Source organism: Papaver somniferum, chromosome 3 (assembly GCF_003573695.1).
Source record: "Papaver somniferum cultivar HN1 chromosome 3, ASM357369v1, whole genome shotgun sequence".
NCBI lineage: Eukaryota > Viridiplantae > Streptophyta > Magnoliopsida > Ranunculales > Papaveraceae > Papaver > Papaver somniferum.
Genome location: NC_039360.1, coordinates 104,600,228 through 104,625,860, shown reverse-complemented (window position 1 = coordinate 104,625,860; position 25,633 = coordinate 104,600,228). Strand labels below are relative to the sequence as shown.

The 25,633-nt window shown below is 36.3% G+C and overlaps 1 long non-coding RNA gene across 1 annotated transcript; it reads right to left on the bottom strand.

Moving 5' to 3' along the window:
* Positions 1-23,664: 23,664 nt before the first annotated feature.
* LOC113361531 lies at positions 23,665-24,987 on the bottom strand. Its single transcript, XR_003365167.1, has 2 exons — positions 24,789-24,987; positions 23,665-24,001 (listed from the first exon to the last, which is right to left on the bottom strand). It is a non-coding gene; the product is annotated as an uncharacterized LOC113361531 (long non-coding RNA).
* Between the last annotated feature and the right edge of the window lie 646 nt (positions 24,988-25,633).

The window sequence follows — 25,633 nt, the reverse complement described above, 5'->3', positions numbered from 1 at the left end:
AAATTCTCAAAATACATTTGGTTGAACAACAAAATTGCGACTGCGAAATTCAGATACAATAGTATGAATTGCGAGACTCTCGCGGAGATAATGAATTTTACAGAAAATAATCAGAGAAGAATGACATAAAAGAAAGAGGCAAACCTTTATAGCGTACACCCTAGTTCGCGAATATAATTTCGCAAGAGGCAAATGTAAGACCTAAAGTACGTCATATAAGGGGGTACCTATTGCATGATTCAGGGAAAGGATACACCGCCGTCGGAACCTGAGTCATGGAGATTTGGGGTCAATGAAGCCCATCCGGGAGAGACACCTTGGATTCTTAACTTAAGCATATGACTTAGGTTGGGAGACTAAAATAATAAGGACTCTCCCAAGGAGTGAAGAATCTGATCAAGGGGCCGAGGTAAACGGTTGAGTCAAGGGTGCCGGGGGCGTTTGAAGCGTCCTTGCCATTCTTGAAAAGTCTTGGCTTATACTGCACTCGGCCTGAAGAAAACCCCACTTAGGGTACAGTCTCGAAACCATAAGCCCTATAGGAAAAAGGGATAAGAGGTTGTGAAAACAACTGGTTGTTGTTAAGACTGGATGGGAGGAGCTAACATTATATGGTAGAAGTACTCCTCCTTTAAGGGGCAACCAGGGGGAGATAAGGGCGGCACCCTCCATTAGGGAGATGATAAGTGTCTTAAGACGCAAATGTCATGAGGCTTTTTATTCACAAGGATATTAAGGCTTGTCATATTTGTGCAACAATCCTGAAGAGGCAATAATACAAAAGAAAAAGATAAGACGAGATCAATGGGTTTTCGCATGAAAGTGCGAAGACGTCCTGCGATTTCGTCGCAAGACGGCAATGTCATGGGGCTTTATTTTCACAAGAATATTTAGGTCTGTCATATTGTCGCAACATTCCTGAAGAGGCCATAATACAAAAGAAAATGTTAAGACAAGATCAATGGGTTTTTGTATGAAAATGTAAGGACGTCCTGCGATTTTGTCGCAATGACAAGAGATGGCATAATAAGACCTTTAATTAGGAAGGAAAAATAAGACCATATGATAAAACAAATTGATGATAAACATTCACAACAGATTATTTTGTGCAAGAAAGATAATGAGAGGCAAGTATGGGAATCGATATACAAGAAGCATTATCTTTCTTATCAACAAAATATTAAAAGGAAAAGTTGACTTCAAAGTTATTGAAAAATGTAACTCTCAAAAGTGATAAAAATAAGACAGCTGAAGAAAACAAAGATAGAATAGAAACTAAAGCTTCAATGTTAATATCAGTAGCAGGAGATGACAGAAATTCTTCGCCAACGTTCTCACAAGCTTCTCCTTCATTTCGGCTTTGATCTTCGCCATGACTAGCATTTTGATTATCGCCAGCAATTACTTCTTCAGGGGAAATTTCTTTCTCATTCTGATTAACACCAGCAGATACTTCTTTAGAAAGAACCTCTTCTTCATCTTCCAGGAAATTATCCTCTGCACCGCTTTCGTAATCATAATCACTATCAGCAGGACGAGGAACTTCATCATCATCTACTTCTAGAGGATCAATTGATGTAGGAGGAAGAGAGTTGGACAATAAGATGTCATTTACAAGAACTTCAGCCCGGAGATGAACTTGGCGAAGAAGTGCTCTTTGATGATTCCTATCTTGAATATCTTTAAAATAAGCAAGGTAATCAAGTATTCTTTCTGCTCGATCGCGAGAACCATTGAGGCTAGAGATGAGCAAGGCATTCTCTTTGCGAATTTTGGCATATTTAGCCTCCAAGTCAGAAATAGAGGAATGAATATTCTTCTCAGACTCTGCGAAAAATAGAATACAAAATTTTATTAAAATAAGGAATTCAGAGAGATATGACAAAGAAAAGATAATTAAGGCAGTCAAACTATTATGACTACCTTCCTTTTGCGAAATAAGGTGTTGAATCAAGGATAGACAACTATTCTCCCAATGGTCCATTGCGTCATCAAATTTATCTCCAACTAAACCTTTAAGTCGAGACTGAAGATTTTTCTCTTTAGAAACAAGGAAGGCATTTTTCTTCGCAAGAGAAGAATAAGATTCTTCTATTTTGGAATATTGTTCTTTAAGATGATTTGCCTTTACACTTAAAGCTATTCTACCTTGAATGAGTGTGTCTCTTTCAGCGATAGATGATTCTGTTACTTCTTTAAGTTCATTTCTTAAAGAGCGAAGAGATTTCTCTTGGTCAGCACATACTTTTTGGAGAATATTAAGTTGTTGCGAAGATATCGCCATCTTGTTTAAATAAACTCACTTCTCTTGAGATAAGGTTTTATTCTCATCTGATAAAGTTTTCATCCCTAAATTAGCTTTGGTTAAAGAATAAGAAAGACGAGATACTTCATTACTTAATAGATCTTGTCTTTGAACTAATTGGGTATTTCCGTTGGTAAGATTATTTATTTGGTCAAGGGAATATGAATAGAGGTTATATAATTGGTTATATTAATCCATTAAAACTTCTTTATCAACACGGGCTTCTTCAACAGCAGATTCAAATTGATATCTCTCCATTACTAGTTTCTGATTTAATGCTTAACATGCGAAAGAGGGATTTAAAGGATAATTAAACATGGGAAGGATAAAACTATCGAAAAGGAAAATTAAAGACACGGATGAGGAAATCATACCTCTTAATTCATCATTCTTCTTGCGAAGATTGTCACGATCCAGCAAAACATTCTGAAGTTTCTGATTTTCAAGACGAAGAGCATTACATTATTTTTCTAAAGCTGTCTGCGAAGCAGCTTTGTCAGAACCCAAATGCTTGCTTAGAATTTTGCAAACATTAGACTTGATGGGATCAGTAGAAGACTTCTTGCCATCATCCAGAATCTCAGATAAAACCTTGAAAGCAATATCTATCCCTTCCACGGTTTCTTTCGATAGAGGAAGAGACTTGGGTAGAGAACTAGTAGAAATAGAAGGTCGAGAAACATTCTCAATGGGAAGAGAAGAGGTTTCATTCGTAGAAGGATCCATAAGGGAAATTTCAATCATAGAAAGATCAACTGGAGAAATGAAGTCAGAGGAAGCATTTTCGCGAGTTGGAGATAAAGGTTTATCTTGCGAAGAGGTCGCAGGAGATTTGGAAGAAATGAAATCAGAAGCAGCATCTTCACGAACTGGAGACAAAGGTTTATCTTGCGAAGATGTCGCAGGAGATTTGGAAGAAATGAGTAGGTGGAAGGGAACAGAAGTTGGAACAGTCTTGAGGTGGCGAGATTTCTTGTGAGGTTTATGAAGATCTTTATCACCCTGCGAATTACAATCTAGATAAGAAACAGAGGCAACAATATTGTTATTAGAAAAAGATGGTGTTTCTTACTACCTTCTCATTCGCAGACTTTCTTTTGTGTGCGACAACTTTATGCTGTGATTTGGGATTGTTAGGGTTTTGAACTGTAAATTTAGTGTTGGAGCCGCTTTTGCTGAAATAACAAGAGTATGGGAATCACATAAATAACATCACAAAAGGCAATAAACAAGATTAATTTCGAATATATCAATTTCAGCAAAACTTATAAGGAAGAAAAGAGAAGACTAACCTTGATGAATCCATGAAAAATGATAGCAGGGAGATTGTCTTGAGGAAGATCACGAACTATGAAGATCTAGTTTGAAGATGAAGAAGAACTTAAAAAGATTGAAGAGGAAAGAAGAAAAATTGCAATAACAGAATTTGCAGAAGAACGATGAAGTTGCAGAGAGAATAAAAGGAAAGAAGAAGAGAATGAAAATAAATATATATAGAGGGAATTTTTCCTGGAGAAAATAAACACGGTTAATACGGAAAGATTTAAGCGGTTAAAAAGTAACGGTTACAAAAGACGTGTCGAGAAATAAATGGAAGAAAGAATACGTGTGATAAATGTAGAATATGAGAAGATAAGCAATTGCGGCATTTCTCACATCGTTCTCTACTTTGCAGAGAAGATATGAGAAGAGGCAAGATGTAGGATCAGAATCTCGCAACAATTATGTCTCAGCGAAATTATCAATGGTATTGCACAATAACGTCGCAGAACAATTTCAGAAACGACGTCAGCAAGGATCATGAGAAAGATGTGATAGTCTTGCGAAAATTAGAGAGCTTGCGAAGTTAACATTTGTAAGGTTGCGAGAATGTCGCAAACCATATCCGAAAATAAAGGACATATTAGCTGTCACCCACTATGTATTTCCTTATAAATAGTCATTCGAGTTGTAAAGGAGAGAGAGATCTTTTTTGAGTAAGAAACAAGTAAATAGGAGAGAGAAAGTTGAGAGCGGAGTTCATTCTTAATTTCTTTATCTTTCTTGTAAGAACATTCAAAAATTAATCAATAAAATTAAGAGTGTAAACCTAAAAATGAGTTGATCAACAATGAAATCATATGAGGTGTGTAGTGTAGGATTTCCTGCAACTACAAGAATTATTTCCAAAGTTGGTTGAAGAATATTATTCGCAAGAAATAATAAAGACGAAACAATTCAAAAAGATAGAACTAGATAAGAAGCTCTTCGCCAATGTTCACATTATCGCCAGTCCTTTCTTCATCTCGATTCTGATCTTCGCCAACAATAATTTCTTTAAGATGGACTTCTTTTTGGCCGCCATCTTGATTATCGCCGGCAAGTACTTCTTTAAAAGGGATTTATTTTTCACTTCCATCTTGATTAGCACCATGAGTTGCTTCCTTGGAAGGGATCTCTTCTTCATCTTCCAAAAGATCAGTCTCTCCACCACTTTCGTAATTATAATCACTGTCAGCTGGACGAGGAATTTCATCATCATCTACTTCCAAAGGCTCAATTGATGTAGGAGGAAGAGATTTGGACAATATAATATCATTCACAAGAACTTCATCCCGGAGATGAACTTGACGAAGAAGTGCTCTCTGATGATTCCTATCTTGAATATCCTTAAAGTAAGCAAGATAATCAAGTCTTCTTTCTGCTCGGTCACGAGAACCAGTAAGGACAGAGACGAGTAGTGTGTTTTCTTTGCGAATTTTGGCATATTTAGTCTCCAAAACATAAATGGAGGAATGAAGATTCTTCTCAAACTCTGCGAAAGGTATAATATAAAATTTCATTAAGATGAAGAACTCAGAAAGATATGACAAAGAAAAGATAGTTAAGGCAGTCAAACTATTATGACTACCTTCCTTTTGCGAAGTGAGATGTTGAATCAAGGACAAACAACTATTCTCCCAACGGTCTATTGCGTCATCAAATTTATCTCCAATTAAACCTTTAAGTCGAGACTGAAGATTTTTCTCTTTAGAAATAAGAAAGGAATTTTTCTTCGCAAGAGAAGAATAAGATTCTTCTAATTTGGAATATTGTTCTTTAAGTTGATTTGCCTTTACACTTAAAGCTATTCTACCTTGAATGAGTGTATCTCTTTCAGCGATATATGACTCTGTTACTTCTTTAAGTTCATTTCTCAAAGACCGAAGAGATTGCTCTTGGTCATCACAATGCTAAGTTGTTGCGAAGATATCGCCATCTTGTTTAAATAAGTTCGCTTCTCTTGAGATAAGGTTTTATTCTCATCTGATAAAGTTTCCATCCCTAAATTAGCTTTAGTCAAAGAATAAGAAAGGCGAGATACTTCATTACTTAATAAATCTTGCCTCTGAACTAATTGGGTATTTTCATTGGTAAGATTACTTATATGATCAAGGGAATATGAATAGAGATTATCTAATTGGTTATATTGATCAATCAAAATTTCTTTATCAACACGAGCTTCTTCAGCGGCAGATTCAAATTGATATCTTTCCATTATTTGTTTCTGGTTTAAGGCTTAACATGCGAAAGAGGGATTTCAAGGATAATTAAATATGGGAAGGATAAAACCATTAAAAGGGCAAATTGAAGACACATATAAGAAAATCATACCTATCAATTCATCATTCTTCTTGCGAAGATTGTCACGATCCAACAACACATTCTGAAGCTTTTAATTTTCCAGACGAAGAGCATTACATTCTATTTCCAAAGCTGTCTGCGAAGCAGCTCTGTCAGAACCTAAATGCTTGCTCAGAATTTCGCAAACATTAGACTTGATAGGATCGATAGAAGACTTCTTGCCATCGTCCAGGACTTCAGATAAACCTTTGAAAGCAATATCTATTCCTTTCACAGTTTCTTTCGAAAGAGGAAGAGATTCAGATAGAGAACTGGCAGTGACAGAAGGTTGAGAACCATTCTCAATAGGAAGAGAGGAGGTTTCATTTATAGAAGGATCAACAAGGGGGGTTTCAATCATTGAAAGGTCAGCTGAAGAAATGAAATATGAGGAAGCTTTTTCGCAAATGGGAGATAAAGGTTTATCTTGCGAAGATGTCGCAGGAGATTTAGAAGAGATGAGTAAATGGAATGGAACGGAAGTTGGAACAATTTTAAGGTGGCGAGATTTCTTGAGAGGTTTACTGACATCCTTATCACCCTGCGAATTACAATCCAGATAAGAAACAGAGGCAACAATATTGTTATTAGAAAAGGATAGTGTTTCTTACTACCTTCTCATTCACAGACTTTCTTTTATGCGCAACAACCTTATGTTGCAGTTTGAAAATATTAGTGTTGTGAACTGTGAATTTAGTGTTGGAGGCGCTTTTGCTGAAATAACAAGAGTATGGGAATCACATAAACAACATCAAATAAGGCAATAAACAAGATCAATTTCAGCAAAATCCATAAAAAAAAACTAACCTTGATGAATCCATGGAAAACAGTAGCAGGAAGATTATTTCGAAGAAAATTACGAACGATGAAGATCTGCAGAAGAAATGGTATGAAGATGAAGAAGAACTTAAAAAGATTGAAGAAGAATGAAGAAAAGTTGCAATAACGGAATTTGCAGAAGAACGATGAAGTTGCAGAGAAAATAAAAAGAAAGAAAAAGAGAATGAGAAAGAATATATATAGAGGGAATTTTTCCTCGAGAAAATAAACACGATTAATACGGAAAGATATAAGCGGTTAAAAAGCAACGGTTATAAAAGATGTGTCAAGAAACAGATGAAAGAAAGAATATGTGTGATAAATGGAGAATATGAATAGAAGAACAGTTGCGGCATTTCTCACATCATTCTCTACTTCGCAGAAAAGATATGAGAAGAGGCAAGATGTAGGATCAGAATCTCGCAACAATGATATCTTAGCGAAATTATCAACAACACAACACAACACAACAGCGTCGCAAAACAATTTCAGAAATGATATAATAAACGACGTCAGCTAAAATCATGAGAAAGATGTGATGGTCCTGCGAAAATTAGAAAGCTTGCGAAATTAACATTTGTAAGGTTGCGAGAATGTCGCAAACCATACCCGAAAATAAAGGACATATTAGCTGTCATCCACTATGTATTTCCTTATAAATAGTCGTTCAAGTTGTAAAGAAAGGGGAGAGATCTTTTTGAGTAAGAAACAAGTAAATATGAGAGAGAAAGTCTAGAGCAGAGGTCATTCTTGATTCCTTTATCTTTTCTTGTAAGAATATTCAAAGATTGATCAATAAAATTAAGAGTGTAAACCTAAAAATGAGTTGAATAATAATGAAATCATATGAGGGGTGTAGTGTAGGATTTCCTGCAACTACACCTCCGGATCCAAATTTTCCACATAAGGATGAGCCAACTCTAGATACCATTCCATGTAATTCGCATCCGCTTGGGAAGTCCCATGAGAAGCTTCAAGGAGTCTTGTACTAATTTGGTTTACTTCTTGGGAACGAGCATTCCAATGCTTGATCGACGATGCATTTTCATAGTTCAATTTGACATCTTTGTCCTTAAATTGGAAGGTGGTTATGCTCAATTTAAAAGGAGTTTCTTCAGGTACAATTTTCTGGACAATACCGATTTTGCGGAGCGTTCTACGAGGATCTAAAATGACGAACCCAGTTGCATGAAACAAAGGTCCCATATAGGTCGCCGCATCGGAAAATACTCTATCACCAACTTCATCTTCTCCATACTCATCAAGCTTCAAATATGGATAAAAAGCCACATCTTCGATTGTCAAAGCATCCAACTTTTTTCTCATCTCCTTTATTTCCGTCTCTTTAGCCTTGTGTTGGGTCCCTCCAAAGGGGTATCTTCCTCCTGTAGTTTTTTCTTGAGGACATTTTGTATCCCGAGTAGGCCTCAAGCTTTTAAAATGGTCGTAAGCCCATGAATACGTCGAAAAAAAAATAATTGTTAATAAGACATGAGTACGTCAATATATAAAAGTAAAATAAATAAACATTCGTTATATTAAAACAAAAAGATACCTGGATAAGAGCAACACATCCCGTAATTTGTGTCTCGTTCCATCTAGAAGCTTTGCAAAGACAGTCCAACACATCAGCAAGGAGGGCGGTGGCCCATGAGTACTTAGGTACCTCTTTTGTTTGCGGATCGAGACTGAGAGTCTTCAACCACTACAAATAACAAGCATTTACCTTATTTCCTGAGAAATCGGGGAAAAAGGCGGTCCCAAGAGCATGCAACAAGTAAGCTATAGCCGTATGTCTAGCTCTTTCTGCGTCCATCACCACCAATCCACTCTTATTCTTGGTATCAGAATCCCCAAACTTATCCTTCAGACGACCCAAATTAATCTTCCTTGACATATTAACTGCTTCACTTATTTCGCCCGGTGCACTAAATTTCCTTTTAGCTCTAGGCGGTGCTCCATACCCTATCTCAAACTCTTCTTCCGCTTCATCTTTGCCCCACCCAAGACAGTTCTTCGTCAAGGCACAAAGCTCATTGAAAGGCATAGAATTGTTGAAACCCTCAAACACAACCTTTCCTTCCAAAGCTAGACCAGTGATTTTCTTTACGGCATCCGGAGTGATAGTCATCTCGCCGAATGGGAGGTGAAAAGTCCTAGTTTCGGGCCAAAATCTTTCTCTAAAACCACAAACTGTCACAACATCATATGTCTTCTGCAAAGCCTCGACTCCAGACCATAACCCCGAATATTTTACCAAAGCTACCACATCTGGATGCTCATTGTCCAACGACCAAAACTTTCCTTGTTGATGCTTTAGTTTGGGGACCGCTTTATCCGGGAACTACAAAAAAACAATTGGTTGTTATAATTAATAATCCATAATAAAATGAAAATAACATATATGTAATTTGATTTATTACCTTTGTGCCACAAACCCTAGAAGCCCATGAAGACGTGTAGCCAATCAAGACGGAACGATCTTTTGCCTCACCCCAAGGTCTCCCATTCCTCTTGGGAGGGAAAGGCTCCATAGCATCAATTACTTCTCTTGTCGTTGTCTTAGGTTTATACTTCTTCTTTCCATTCTTCTTGTCCTCATCAACTACGGATTTACCTTTATCAATAGCAGCACCACTAGAAGTGCCAACTTCATTTCCTCCAGCAACTCCAACTTCAGTTCCTCCAGCAACAACAACTTCAGTTCCTCCAGTAACTCCAACTTCATCTCCTCCACCTTCATTTTCTCCAGCAGTCACAACTCCACTTGCATTCCTTGTGTTTGCACCAAATGGTTTTGCGTGACGAGGTTGCGGAGTCGGGTCACTACGAGGTGTTACTTCTTGTGATCTTTTCTTCTTCTTTTCTTTTCCTCTGTTCAAAGACAAAGAAGGCCAAAAACCAATAGTAGATAAGCAAAAACGGCTGCGCAATTTTAACACAACCAAACCGTGACAACCAAAACGGCTAGGAAAACTGGATAAGCCAAGACGCAACCAAAATAACGGATGGTAATATTAGTAATCGACCCATCCGTAATAAAAACGGCTAGGAATCTCCAAGCCGTAATACGTAAACGGCTGGGAAACTAAATAAGCGATCCAGCCGAAATACAAAAAACGGATAGGAAAACTTATACGTGTAAATACAACTGGTTTGATATTCAGCACAGGATTATACACGGCTAGGAAATTCCAAGTCGTAATCCATAAACGGCTGGGAAACTAAATATCACGGTCAGGAAACAAGGTTACGGATAGAAAGACCGAGACGTTAACACTACCGCTGAAAAAAATTCGAACACAGGAGAATATACGGCTAGGAATAACCTAGCCGTATACAACTTGTTGTGGATAGGATTTTTCCATCTCGTACGCATCGACTATATTACGGCTGGGATTTCTACCATATCCCAACCGTAAATCCTACAAACGGCTGGGAGTTCTACCATATCCCAACCGTGTAACATATAAACGGCTGGGAAAAAAACAATCCCAACCGTAAGTCCTATTTTCGGCTGGGGATACAAGAACCCCTAGCCGTAAGAAGTTTCAGAAAATGTTTTTTCAGACCTAAAATTTTCAAAACCAACAGAATAATCAACAAAACGCTTAGATAAAGAATGGGTTTTGAAATTCATACCTTATTGTTGTCATATCAGGATTCGCGGCGACTAGTGCATCTCCTTCATTCACTTCTTCTTGATCTTCAGTTTCATCTTCATTTGATGAAGTTGGTTTCTCTGCTTCAGAAGGAGGTTGATTCGACGAAGCTTGACCTAAATTTTCCTTAGATTTCATGGTTTTATAGAATGAGTTTAATCGACGAAGAATTTTTTTCGGAATCGACGATTAGAAGAAAGAAGGGGAAGAATAAGAATGGGGGGCGACAGTTTTTTTCTTTTAATGATTTTTCCGTTTTTTTCAGTTTTTTTCTATTAATTAGGTAGTTAATGAGAGGGTAGAATGGAAATAAGTTAAAATTAGTGAGGATATTTTTGAACTTTTGCATAAATCTGATCTCCTCCTATAACATTTGGGTTCCACTTAGTATTTTAAGCCCCCAAAATTTCTCTCTCCTACAGACCCAACAATAGAGTTCTAGAATTAATGTGCTTAAAAGTATCGTTATCACAACATCACAAAGTAATCGATTGTTTAATGAGAATGATAAATTCGACACTATCCTTATTCCTTACACTAAAAATCCTATTATTTCTCTCCCCCACAAACGCAGTGTATAGTGATTTTTCTAGTAAACTTTTTGCACCTTCTATTGGGTCCATTTCTACCCATGAATCAAAATGACGAAGAATTATGGCCGAAGAACACCATGAAATGTGAATGGCTTTGATAAATAAGCCCAGACTTCGTATGCATAGTTGCAAGTAGGGGTGCACATACCCTATCCATATCCGCCAACCCTACCCTACCCGCCAGTTTTTTAACCGTATCCTATCCTATCCACTATTTGGCGGGTAGGGTGGCGGGTAAAGATTTTCTTAACCGCCGGTAAACGGGTAGGGTGGCGGGTATAGGTCATATCCTACCCACCCTACCCGTTGTGCAGCCCTAGTTGCAATGCCACAACGTATGGTCGGAGTTTTTTGCTTCAACACCACAACGTACATTCCACAGATGAAATGTTTGTGTGCCTAAGTATAGTTCTTATATGAAGAGAATTATGGAACACTGCTCGTAATATGAAGCTCACCTTAGAAGAAAAACGTTTCTACACAAATGCTTATTAAAATGACAAGATCATTGATTACATGAAAACACATCGTATGTTACAAATAATGTAGATGGTGAAGGTCAGTTATGTTGACCTTGGCTTAGTCGATGTCCAATCTGTTAGTGACACCTGTTGCAGTTGTACTGGTTTTGTCCCTCTGTATTAAAGTTGTCTGAACAGTTTCTATTTAGTTAATCAAGAACTTTACTTTCTTCTGAACATTCATCCTCTGTACCATTCTTTCATTCGCTTGATCCGATCCAATTCTCATCAATTTAACATCAAAAGTCAATTAAACATCAAATCAACATCAATTAACATCGACTTTGTTGCATCCATCCATTGCGAGGTTCATCTCTAATGTGATGAAAGTGGGTCTTGAAAAGGGATATAGTAGGTTCAAATCGTCCCCAAAGACTTTAGCATGTATTCTGTGGCTCGGCTATAAGATGATGGGATCTGTATTGCATGGTCTTGGTTTAGTTGGTTCCTCAATCTCGCTTGATCATTCATATGACCTCTTTCACAGTTGTAGCTTTCCGACCTAGCTTATTTTTCAAAGACAGGTTGCTGGTCTACCTCAATTTCGATTCAAGTGATTATTTAGCACCTCATTGGAGATCTGCTGGATTTCGTCTGTACTAGTTGGACTTTATTAACCGTTCTCCGTCTTTGGGTTTTTATTCAATGTAGAAGAGTCGATTAGAGACGAGATTCAAAGAATTGCCAACTCATTCCACCTGACTGTCCAGGCAAGAGAGAGAAAGACCAGCGGTTACAGACCCGCATCATCGTAAGAAAGATGATTCTTGCATGGGACTGCTTGAACTCAACTCATGTTCGGGGATCGAGTAAGGGGACTTTGCACCTCAACCACGACCATAAAGTATTAAAAAAGATGCATCCTGTAAATGATCATGGGATGGAAAGTCCGATCGGGAGTAACCACTACACTAATGAGAGGGCTCAATGGGAAGAACAGAGGAAAAAGCGATGCTTATTCATTCGGCAAGTTGCAGAAACTCTCGACTTTGATCACTAAATAAATCGAGTAAACTGATCAAATTCAGTATTCATTTTTTAGATCTACTTTCTTGGGAAAAAAATTAATAGCGACTAGCAGAAGTATGACTCATAACAATCAACACTATAACTTTACTCAAAATTCTTGGGGAACTACTTCAAATTCTTCCGCTGCTGCTTCTACTTCTGACCCTTCTTTGAATTTTTCTTTATGTTTCACCAATATTTTTAAATTTGTGTCAACAAAACTTAATGAAGATAATTACTTACTATGGCGCGATCAGTTTGAGTTAATTATTATCTCTACTGATCTCTATGGCTATGTTGATGGGGAAATTCAGGAACCGCCTTGAGAGATATTTGTTGATGGATCTAATTCTGTAAATCCAAGATGGTTATATTGGAGGAAGGTTGATCGTGGCGAGTTTTTTTAAAACTACTTTTACAGAAACTATCTCTAGTGATGTTCTTGGTCTTTCTTCGGTTAGTTCTATTGACCTTGACTTAGTATGTGTTTTCGCTCTTAGGCTACAGATATTACATAATTTTCATTGATGACTTTAGTAGGTTTAACAGGATTTACCCTATGCATTTGAAGTCTGATGTTATTTAATGTTTTTCTCATTTTAAGAGTCTTACTGGGAATATGTTCTCCACTAAAATCATCTTTTTTCAAACTGATAGTGCTTCAAAATTATCCAAAGACCTTTTTAAAGCTTTTCTTGTCACATATGTCATTCAAATCAGAATTCCATGTCCTAATACGCCTAAACAAAATTATATTGATGAAAGAAAACATAGACATGTAACAGAAATGGGAAGTTCCTTATTGTTTAAAGCTTCTTGTCCTAAGTAGTTTTGGTTTGATGCCTTTATTAGTGCCTCATGTCTCATGAGCATAACTCCTACTTAATTGTTAAGTTTCAAATCTCTTTTTGAGGTGCTTTTCAAGTCTGTTCCGGACTATTCCTTAATTAATCTTTTTGGTTCTGTTTGTTATCCATTCTTAGGACATTCTGGAATTGATAAGTTATCCCCCCAAATCTGTTAAATGTGTTTTCATTAGTTATAGTTCACTTCATAAAGGCTACAAGTGGTATAATCCAATATCCAAATAGGCTCATATTTCAGGCATGTAATTTTTAATGAAACTCAACTTTATTTTTCTTCTTTATCTTCATCTACTATTGAGGAGTGTATTCCTGTTTCTGCTCATTCTTCTACTATTTATGTTGTTACTAGATCAAGTAATGGCATCTCTAAACCAAAAAAAATTCTTGATCATGTCACAAATGTTTCTGTCAAACATCCTATTTTGCTCTGCCTTTGCTTGTCTTCTCACTAGTATCCCTGAGCCTAAAACTTTTAAAGAAGCTTTTGAGCAAAGGTTCTTAAACCGTGCATCGTTTTGTGAAATTTGTGAATCAAATCGTATATTAAATCGTGAATCGAAGATTCATGGTTGATTATTAAATCGTAATGTATGCTTATAAATATCGTTGAACCATAAAAATATTATTAAGGTTTGATTTTTGACGTAAAATTAGTATAAATATAAAATATATTGAGTTTTAACACCAACAACCAAGTTGTAACAATGGCTCAGGGGTTGTGTTTTCCTAGTTTTGGTATTTGGTTCCTATACATACTAATAAAGTTCATTAAACATCAACAAAAATCAAGGTGGAACATTGGTTAGAGGCCACCCGTGTGACGCAGGAGGTCATGGGTTCGAAACTTCACGCTTGGTTCTTCCTACTCCTGAGATGAATATTTTTGGATACAAATGGGTCTACAAAGTCAAATTGAATGTCGTTGATGGTGGTGTGGATAGATTTAAATCTAGACTAGTTGCAAAAGGCTTTAACCAGTTAGATGGTATTGATTATTCTGAGACCTTTAGTCCAGTGGTAAAATTAACAACTATAAGGATTGTTTTTACTATAACAGTTACTTTCAATTGGCACACCAAACAATTATATTTGTCCAAATACATTTCTTCATGGGGACTTACAAGAAGATGTCTACATGCAACAACCTCCAGGTTTTGTTGATCCAAAATTTCTAAATCATGTTTGTCACTTGAAGAAAAGTCTTTATAGTCTGAAACAAGGACCAAGACAATGGTTCTCTAAGTTTAGTACTTTTCTTCTATCTATTGGTTAAGTCTGTGAATGATCATTCTATGTTTATTCTTCATACTACTACAAATATTCTGGTTTTACACTTTTTGAAGATGACATTATTCTAACTGGTAACTCTGAATGCTTACTAAACAAGTTGATTGGATCTCTGAAGTATACATTTGCTATGTAGGAGTTAGGAAATTTGAGTTATTTGTTGGGCATTGAAGCTATTAGGCACTCAGATTCTTTGGTTTTATCTTAAAATAAATATAATCTAGAACTTTAGAGAAAGCAAATATGTTGGATTGTAAACCACGTGACACTCCAATGGTAAAACATTCTAGATATTTTGTATGTGATAGGACTTTATTAGTAGATCCACTTGAGTATAGGACTATTGTAGGTGGCCTACAATACTTAAGTCATATTAGACCCGGTATCTGCTTTGGAGTTAATTATGTGAGTCAGTTTATGCATGCCCTTACAGATTTTCACCTTCTTTTAGTTAAAAGGATTCCTTGATACTTAAAAGGAATTATTGTTCAAGGTTGACACTTAAAGATGGTGATGTTTCTTTGCTCAAGGCTTGTACTGACTCTGATGGGATGAATGTTCTGATACTCGAAGATCCACTACTGAATATGCAATTTTTCTAGGTTCTTCATAATATCTTGCTTTCTCTGCTAATCTTGTGTTTCATGCCAGGGCAAAAACTATAGAAATCAACTTTCATTCTGTCAGGGAGCTTGTGGAGTGTGGTTTTCTTCTCATATTTGTAGTGAAGACCAGTTGGTTGATCTGTTTACAAAAGGCTTATGCTTTCCTACTTTCTTAAGACTGCTTCAATTACTTCAGGAGTCTTTTACTACTTAGTAGTTCTTATTTACTGAGAAAGAACTTTTGTTTGTAGTTTTTTGCACACTTTTACTCTGTTTACAGGGGTGCTTTTTCAGTTTTTTATCTTTTCAAACTTCACTATCTTTCTACCTGTATCAGTTTGCTGGGGCGCGTTAGAAATAATGTAGATAGTCAAGTTCAGTTCTGTTGAACTTGACTTGGTCTGTGCGTAATCTGTTAGTAACAGCAGTTCCACCTTTACTGGTTCTCTCTCTTTGTATTAAAGTTGTCTGAACATTTTTTTTAATTAATCAAGAACTTTACTTTCTTCTCAATATTTATCCTATGTACCATTCTTTCATCGTAGCGTTTTTAGTATATAAATTACCCAACCTAGAGATTTCATCTGCAGATCACTAAACAGTAAACATGCGACTAAATATTTGCTCAACAAATCTCTCTCAAGCTTCTCATTAGCATTGAATGTTCTTTCTAGAACTGCAACTCTTGTTTTGTTATTGTATAATCTCAACAATGGATAAACTTCCTTATTGGTATAATATTTAAAGATTACCAAAAAAAATCTTTTATGAACAACCATTTGTATACCATATATCATACCAAAATCTAATGTCTTTTCAACTCTTGATACTATACTGGGCATGCTCAAGCAAATGAGAAAATTTTTTGATCACATTCTTCCATAAACCTCTGCTTCAATGCTTGAAGTCATCTACATGCGTTAGAGTATGTTGTTTTGCTTGATATTTTTATTTCACAATCTTTCTCCAGAAAGAGTTTTTTCTTTGGCATATCTCCGAATTTATTTAGCCAATAGGGTCTTGTTAATTATTTTCTAGTTCCTATAAGACTTTTGACCAAGCATTATTCTTTCAATCTTTATCACCAGTTATTTCTTCCAAGTGGCAAGTTTCAATTCCACTATCTCCAATACAAAGTTTTCAGATATAAGTACATATGAAAGTTGCACCTATAGGCATACCCAGGTACTTAAAAGGTATCAATTGGATTTTGCAACCAAGTTTTTTTTTATTAGTTCATCAATACAATAACCAACCCTAATATTAATACTTATCAAAGTACTCTTCTCAAAATTGAGTTTTATACATATAAACATGATTTTTAGACTCGTATGAGTCAAGTAGCCAACTTGGAAATCTTGTCGCATCGTGAGGAAGAAAATTTTGTTCTTAGAGGCGTATAAAAGATTCGACCTTGGGACCTCTGGTTTCATTTCATGATTTGTGCTTTTCAAGGATTTTAGAATGAGTAAGATCCTTGATGGACTCAGCGATGGACTCTTCTCAATTAGATGATTCAATTATAATTGTAGATTTACAATTTCAACCTTTGAGTCATTTTGAGAATGAATAAGATCCTTGATGGACTCAACGATCCAGGAGTTTTGTTCTTTTCTTACATGCATCTTTTTCAAAAGTGACCCTTGAAACGAACTTTCTTCTTTGACATCTTCATCATCAAGAACAATCGTTTCATGAGATATTTTTGAGCTTCTCATCTTTCAAAAGGAGGATGAAAGGTTCAATTATTTATTGGGTCAACACAAAGGTTTTCGAGTAACTGGGAATCCTTTTTGTTAGAGAATTGCTCGGTCGAACTCGCATGTGTTGCTATCTCAAGCATGTTTGTCAATGTTAGTGATCAAAACTATAATTCTTGATTTGTATCCTACATAGCTAAAGGTCTCGGACTAGGATAAAAAGTGTAGTTGAGATCAAGACTCCATGGCAATCATCATACAAGACGAAGGACTACTCAAGGAACCGGTGGATCTTCATCGACTAAAAGGTATGTGGAGACTTGAACTTATCTGTCACTCAAAGTCTATCTACTCTATCTCCTACTCTTGAGACAAAAGTCGTGCTGATGTATAGACTTTCATTATACACATTTGCTATTTCGAGCGGAGTTTAACTCGCTTATCTATTTCTCTAAATATGTGTTGGTAAGATTTTGCTTTGGCCAAATTCATATTTACCTAGTGACGAATGTCATGTTATGTTTCAATCACTTTGGAAATTGCTCTGACGAAAAATGGTATGTGAATAACGGCTATATAACGTCCTCTGAGAATGTTTCAATGATTGAAATGAGAGTTTAGATTACATAACCATTGGTAGGATATAAGCATTGTTTTGGAAATACATATATGTATAAGTCCTTATTCCTTGAACCAAAGTTTGCGAACTTTGTTGATCAAGAGAAACAGATTATGGCGTGTGTTAGAGCACTGCTCGGTCGAACTCGCATGCGTTGCTATCTCAAGCATGTTTGTCAATGTTAGTGATCAAAACTATAAGTCTTGATTTCTAGTCTCTTATAGCTAAGTCTCGGACTAGGATAGTAAGTGTAGTTGAGCTCAAGGACTTCATGGAGATTCATCATACAAGTAGAAGGAATACTCAAGGAACCGGTGGAACTTCTCGACAAAAAGGTATGTGGAGACTTGAACTAATCTGTCACTCAAAAGTCTATCTATTCAATCTCCTACTCTTTGAGACAAAAGTCGATGCAATATATATACTAGATCATACACATTTGGTATTTCGAGCCGAGTATACCTCGCCTATCTATATCTCGAAATATGTGTTGGTAAGCTTTTCGCTTCGACCAAGTTTATCTTTACCTAGTGACGAAATTCATGAATGTTTCAATCACTTTGAAAATTGCTTTGACGAGAAATGGTGTAACAACTGTATAACGTATTCTAAGAATGTTTCAATGATTGGAATGAGAGTTTAGATTACATAACCAATGTATTCCTTGAACCGAAGTTCTCGAAATTTGTTGATCAAGAAAACCGAAAGTATGGCAAGTGCCAAGTCCGCGAACTCAGTCCGCGAACTGCCGAAGTTCTCAAACCCGAGAATTTCTGCTGGAGTTGACAAACTACTTGCGTGAGCCAAGTCCGCGAACCGACGAAGTTCTCAAAACCGAGAATTTCTGCTAGAGTTTGTAAACTCTGTCCAGTGTCTGAAGTCCGCGAACCTAGTCTGCGAACTTGAGAAGGTTATATATCTAAAGATGATCTCTGAACTTAATCTTAAAAGACTAAGGAATGCTTTTGCAAACCGTGGCTATTAAAGTTCATGAACCGATTCTTGTGAATAAAATCATCTTTGCTTCAATTGTGTCTTGTGTAGTTACATAAGATTTCCTTGCAATTGAACAACTCTCTTAACTAGTTCATTTGAGTCATTTGAACTAGTTATGGTGAAGAAGAACATGGTTGGTATGAAATACTCTTATGGTTAACCTTTTTGGTAAACTATTGTTGAACCAACAATGTACATGTTTGGGTGCGGTTTATAAACCTAGAAGCGTACAGTCATTTGTGTATGACAAGCTAAGTTTTCGATCTAACGGTTGAGAAATATTAGCTTGAATCTAAATCAGGTTTTCATCTAACGGTGGATATTGATTGCTTTGTAACTAAGGCAAAACCCTGATTTAAAAGACTATATAAGGGGACATCTAGCAACTCTGCAAAACTAATCCCCACACCTTACGCGTGCTACTAGTTTGCGTGCTAGAGTCGGTTCTCCTTTAACCTTTGGTTTTCTTCTTCTAAAACCAGGTTAACGACTTGAAGACTTCATTGGGATTGTGAAGCCAGGCCGATACTACTTTTATCGTATTTGTGTGATCTGATCTTGCATCTTCTATCGTAATAGTACAATCATATTGATTGGCTAGAGATTATTTGATTTCTCCGATAGGCAAGATATATAAAGTAATCACAAACACCTTCGTCTCATTTTTTTTGATTCCACGACATCTTGTTTCTCTACCATACACTTAAGATTGTTGTGAGGTGATTGATTAATCTAGGCTGTTCTTTGGGAATATAAGACCGGATTATCAATTGGTTCCTGTTCACCTTGATTATTATCAAAAGACGGAACAAAAACTTTAGGGTTATTCCGTGGGAGACAGATTGATCCTTTGATAGACTTGTCTGTGTGAGACAGATTTGTTTATTGTTAAAACCTGCGATTTTGGATCGTAGTAACTCTTAGTTATGGGTGAGAGCAGCTAAGGGAATCAAGTGTGCAGTGTCCTGCTGGGATCAGAGGCGTAGGGAGTACAACTGTACCTTGGATCAGTGGGAGACTGATTGGGGTTCAACTATAGTCCAGTCCGAAATTAGCTTGGAGTAGGATAGTGTCTGTAGCAGCTTAATACAGTGTGTATTCAATCTGGACTAGGTCCCGGGGTTTTTCTGCATTTGCGGTTTCCTCGTTAACAAAATTTCTGGTGTCTGTGTTATTTCAGTTTCCGCATTATATTGTTTATCTTTATAACTGAAATAATACAGGTTGTGCGTATAGATCATCAATTGGTATAATCCAACCTTTGATTGTTTGATTGTCATTGATTGATCCTTGGACATTGGTCTTTGGTACCGTCCAATTTATCCCTTGTGTTTGATTAGGACTCGCTGATTTCTATTAGCTTGAGTAAATCAAAAAAAGAGAGAGATATTAACTCATTGAGATACTTTTACCTTGATTGAGTCTGACTATCTAGTTGATTCTCTAGAAAGTATTTTGGAGTTAGTCCATACAGATTGCTAAGCAAAATATTGGGTGGTGTTGTTAGACCCCCGCTTTTTCAATTGGTATCAGAGCCGGCAAACACGTTCAAGACCTTACAAGTCTGTGTTTGTAGCGATCTGACTCTATGGATGGAGGTGTTATCTCTATTAACGTACCACCAGTCTTCGATGGCTCTAATTACTCGTGGTGGAAAATTGATATGCGTACTTTTCTTCAATCGCGTGATTTCCAATCATGGGTTTATGTTGTCAATGGCTATGAGGTTCCCATCATTATAGTTGATGATGTTATCATGCCTAAAAACATTGGTATGTATACTACTCCGGAGTCTCTTGCTGCAAAGCAAAACTCCGACGGTTTGAATGCCATCATGCATGTCATTACCCCATATCTTCGGCACCATGTGGCTTCTTGCTCCACATCTAAAGATGCTTGGGATATTTTAGAAACTGTATTTGAAGGTAATACCAGCGAAAATGAAGCTAGGCTTCAAAACCTTAATTCCGAATAGGAAAACCTTCATATGGCAGAAGAAGATTCATTTGATGAATTTTATCACAAAATGTCTGAAATTGTTAATGCATCCTGTGCATCGGGTAGGACTATTCCTGAATGGGAAATTGTGATGAAGATTTCTAAGATCGCTGCCATCTAAATATGAATCTAAAAAACATGCCATTGTTGAGGGAAATAACCTTGATACTCTTTCGCGAAATACGCTTGTTAGAAAGCTTAAAATTTTCGATCGCGAAATTAAAAATAAACATCACTTTTCTAGTAATCAAGTTAGTACTACTGATGGAAAATCTCACCGCCCTTATTTGATTGATAAGAAAAATGAGAATTGCTTTATTTATACGTTGTCTCTTCTTATACAACAACTTAAGAAAATTCTTAAACGAAGCAAAAGAAAGTCTCAAAAAGAGGTTCAATCAATCAAAGAAAGGGATAAGAGAATTCAGAAAAACTGCACTAGCGAAACTAGTCCCTTGTGCTGTAAAAGTGTTCATACACTCAATGATCCAGATGATAAGGAAAATAATATAACCAAAGCATGGATTAATACTCTTGATTATGATCATGAGGATGAAAACCATGAATGTTCTCTTAATCTCCTTGTTGAAAATCACAATCTTGATCCTTATACGACATGCCGAATTATTCCGTCTATGTCTCATAAGTTGTGTCAACAAATGTCATCTGACTTTGTATCACTTTCGAGTCATCTTGACAATAAAAGTAATACAGATATACACAATACGCTACCAAATCTCTCGGGTTCCTTGTGTAAAAATCAGGATCATCTTAGCACAAATAATCAAAAGCAGTCCTTCTCTGCCAAACGCTGTGTACAAAAAAAAAAAAAAAACCTTCTATGAAATCTTTTTTCCCTCAAAAATTGATTTATAGAACAGTGCAGGATATGTGCGAATCAACAATTAAGTTCTTCAACACTGTGATTATAAGGGAAAAGAATGATGTACATAACTCTTCCTTCTTAAAGAATAAGCAGAAACTTGAGTTAACAAACAAGTCCCTCCTTCATGAGTCTTATCCCAGTCATATTGGATTGGAATAATCTATAATCTTGTATATCATGATTCTTTCGTCTGTCCCTCTTAGGCAAGAATCATGATTTTCAAGAGGGTTGTGCTGGAATCTCTTGTTTATTCTTCCCTAGTACTGTTCATGTACGGTTTCTGACTCTTTAAAAGTTCTTTTTAAGATAATCGTTCTTTGTTAGGGTTGGTAAAAGGTTGTTTTTGGAAATTTTCCTTTGTCTTCCTATAAATGAGGTTTCTTCTCTTCTGAAAGATCATTTCATTTACCTTCTCTATCATGTCCTTCTCTAGTCTTTCAAGCAAAGAAAGTGATGTATGGATTGTTCTATTTCCTTCTAAAAAGATTCGATTTGATTCTTCTGATAACGAAATGTGTTGTGACAAGAGTATCTCATCTTCTGATGAAAACCCTTATGTCTCACAATTTGATAAGCTCTCTTTAACCACGAATCTTGTTTTGGATCAAGCACGTGGCCTGAAAAGCGAACTCGAAGCTTCCTCCAAAAGACTTGAAAAAAAGATGGATAATCTTGAATCTAGGATTGATCTAATCGAAGATGAGCTTGATGATATAGGGAATACGAGAAGAACCTTCTAAGTAAGTGAAATGCATCATAGAAGTTTTTTATTGTTGCCTAGTATGTCTTCTTTTTGGCTTAGTTGGAAGAATAACTAGTGCTTTGAATAGCGATGATTGTGACTACACATAGCTATTATTTTTTCATCTTCTTGTTTTTAGGTTTTTGATTCTAAAACTATTTGGAGGATGATGTTTTTGCAGTATTTAATCTTTATGATTTGTTATATTGCAATTTTTTATGGGATATTGGTGCTTACGTCCGTGAACTATGTTATCCCATAATTTGTCAAAAGTAAAGTCGTTCATGATCGGTATTCGTTTCTTGGTTTAAGAATGAATAGACTTTTGAAAAATACAAAAGTCAAGCCTATATTGCCAATCTTTGACGGAAGATAGGTTAAAATCTTTTGTATCCAAGGATTATTGCTATTGTATATGCTTGTGCAAAAGAATGAATCCTTGTGTATTCCACGGTATTGATCTTCATTGATCCATCCTTTTTGTATTATTGTGAGGCTCCGTAATGTGTCTTATGTTGAGCGCGATACGACAAAGTTGATTATTTTTTATTAGCCTTGTTGGTTGTTCCGTAAGATACTTTATGTTGAGCATATTAGAACCAATGTAGTCAATATCGGCCGTATCGGCCGATATATCGGGGATATTTCGGATATCGGCCCAGAACGATACGATAAGAAGGATATCAGGGATACGATATTCGCCCGATAATATCGGCTGTATCGGTCGATACGAAATTTTCCTACATTTCCCGATATGAGACGGTATTGGTCGTTTTCTATAAAGTTTAAGGGTAATTTTGGCGAAGAAAGTCTTTCAGGTGGTAGTAGAGGTGCATGTAGCTCTCGAAGCAAGTTACTAAAGTTACTCTTTTGTTTTTTTGATAAAATTGATGTTATCTATTATATCTTATCCGAAAATGTGTGGAGAAAATGTTTAATATAAAATTATAGTCTCTAAAACTAGAACCGATATTATACCGATATTTCAACGATAATATCCCCGATATAAAATCGTACCAGTGTATCGGTCCCGGCCGAGATGAACCGATATCCGATATTAACTACATTGATTAGAACTAAATTATTCATCTTGTTGGTTATTTAGTTACTACTAAGGCTGCACAACGTTCGATTCGGTGTTGTACCCTACCGACCATAGAACCATACACGTTGGTTAATTTTTAAGTTGCCCCAACTAGGAGTAAAGTTACAGCTCGGGTCGGTTATAAACCGACCGATTCAGTGTCGGATCGGTGTAGTTCGGTTCCCGGTTCACCAACCAGAACTTGAATCAGCTGATTCGGATCGGGTTAACCGATTAACCAGTCCGACCCGGCAATTGTTCTGTTAATAAATCTGTGGACTTGTGTCCCTGTCCTAGATTCCCTAAATTCGGATGTTATAAAATCCATGTCTACTAATACAACCATAAAACTATTTTGAATAAATTATTAATTAGAATCTTTGTGCAGAATAATTATAATGAACCAAAGAATAATGAAAGACCCTCCAAGAGTTTTACTCTCTGTAGAACTAGAAAATGAATGAAATCCAAAACCTAAAATGAAATCACTGATCAACTAATCTGCAAGACTTGCGAGCCGAGAACTTATTGGCAAATAAGAAACAAAGGCACAAGGAAATTGTTCAACTGTTGGCTACTGGAGTCTGACAAAGCCTTCAACTGTTAACTCCCCCAGCTGCACTTTGATGTTCATTTTTCCTCATAGATGGTCAAAGGTCCAAGGACATCTACATCAAAAGTAGACTTCAATTAGATAAAAAAACAAAAACAAGTTAATAGAACAGGAGAGCATAAACAACTATCTGTGTACCACCAACAACAAAAACAGTAACATGATCGCCTATACAATAAGAATTTCAGATTTCATATTATACCATTTCATTTTATCATTGAGTTTCCAATAAGAAAAATATGCAGAGTGAGTAAAATAAACAAGCATATATAGATCAGAATCGTCTAAAGTTTCACCACAACTACATAGCTATTTTCCAATTCAAAGGAATGATCTTTGATTCTTTAAACTACAAAAATTCTAATAATACCCAGCAATATATGCATGACACAATAAATCCTACATTAACCTTCAGAAACACCAATAATAGAACAGTACTACCAATCCATGGACTACAACATGCCTAATATCACCTCAACATTTCCAACTCCTAAAATCATTTCCACCATCTATCTAGAATCATTTAGTCTTCTTACGCTACAGTACCACAACAACTATTGTTCTTTAAAAGAAATCAAACAAAGCAATGAAATAAAATCCACCCACAAGAGAAATCAAAACACATAATAATTAATCAAAACAAAAATCAAACAAAACCCCATCAATAAGAGTACCTCTCAATTAATGTAAACCAATCAAAAAATTAAAATCAAAACCCATTGATAACAGAAATTAAATTGATAAAATCAATCAACAATCAAATCAAAACCAAATTAAACCCCATTAATAAGTAATAGCAGCACATCAATTAATGAAAATCAATTAACAAACTTCTCCATTACCTGTAGAATTCATTTGATTGGCAACAAAAATCAGCAACTTGTCAACCAAAATCGGCAACACTTTGAGATGATGGCGATGTAGGATCAGGGTCGTAGACTAAAAGTAGATAGAAAAAGGTTGAAGTTGAGACGATTTCAGAGTCGCCGCTTCTGTAAACTGTAGCCCTGGTTTTGCTGGAGAAAGAAAAATGGAAGAATAAGGTAGAAGGTAAGTGATGAGTATTTATAGGTAGGTATTAGGGTTTTATTAGCCTTTTTAGATCGGTCGGTCCTAGGTGAGGTAGGTCGGTAACTATATACAACCGAGTAAGACCGGAAATAGCTCGGTCTTTTTAAGCATTTACCGTACAGGGCCGTTAACTATATCGGGCTCGGGTTGGTTCGGTCATTTTTAGATCGGGTCGGCCGGTTTGGACGGTTTGGGCGGGTCCATGTGCACCCCTAGTTATTACTCCACAGGTTTCTCTTGTGTTGAGTATACGAACGATTAAGCCAATCACTCTCTTGTATGGTTAACTTAGTCGTTGCTCCGTAAGTTTACTTATGTTGAGCACAATGAATTAAATTGATCACTTTTGTGTTTAATTTGATTATGTATTCCGATTAAATTAATCATGGGTTTACTTATGATTAATTTTATTGAGTTTTGGATATAAAAATCATTCTCATGGTTTTGGTGTCCAATAAAAATCCTTCTTTTCTCTTGAAATTAAGGTCGCTCGTTGTTGTTCTTTCGAGAATGACATCAAATGGGGGAGAGTTCTTTTGAACTTGTGCTTAATGGTCATATCTTGAGGGGTGTGCGGCTGTGGAATTTTAGAGGGGTTATCTTGTATCTTTAAACT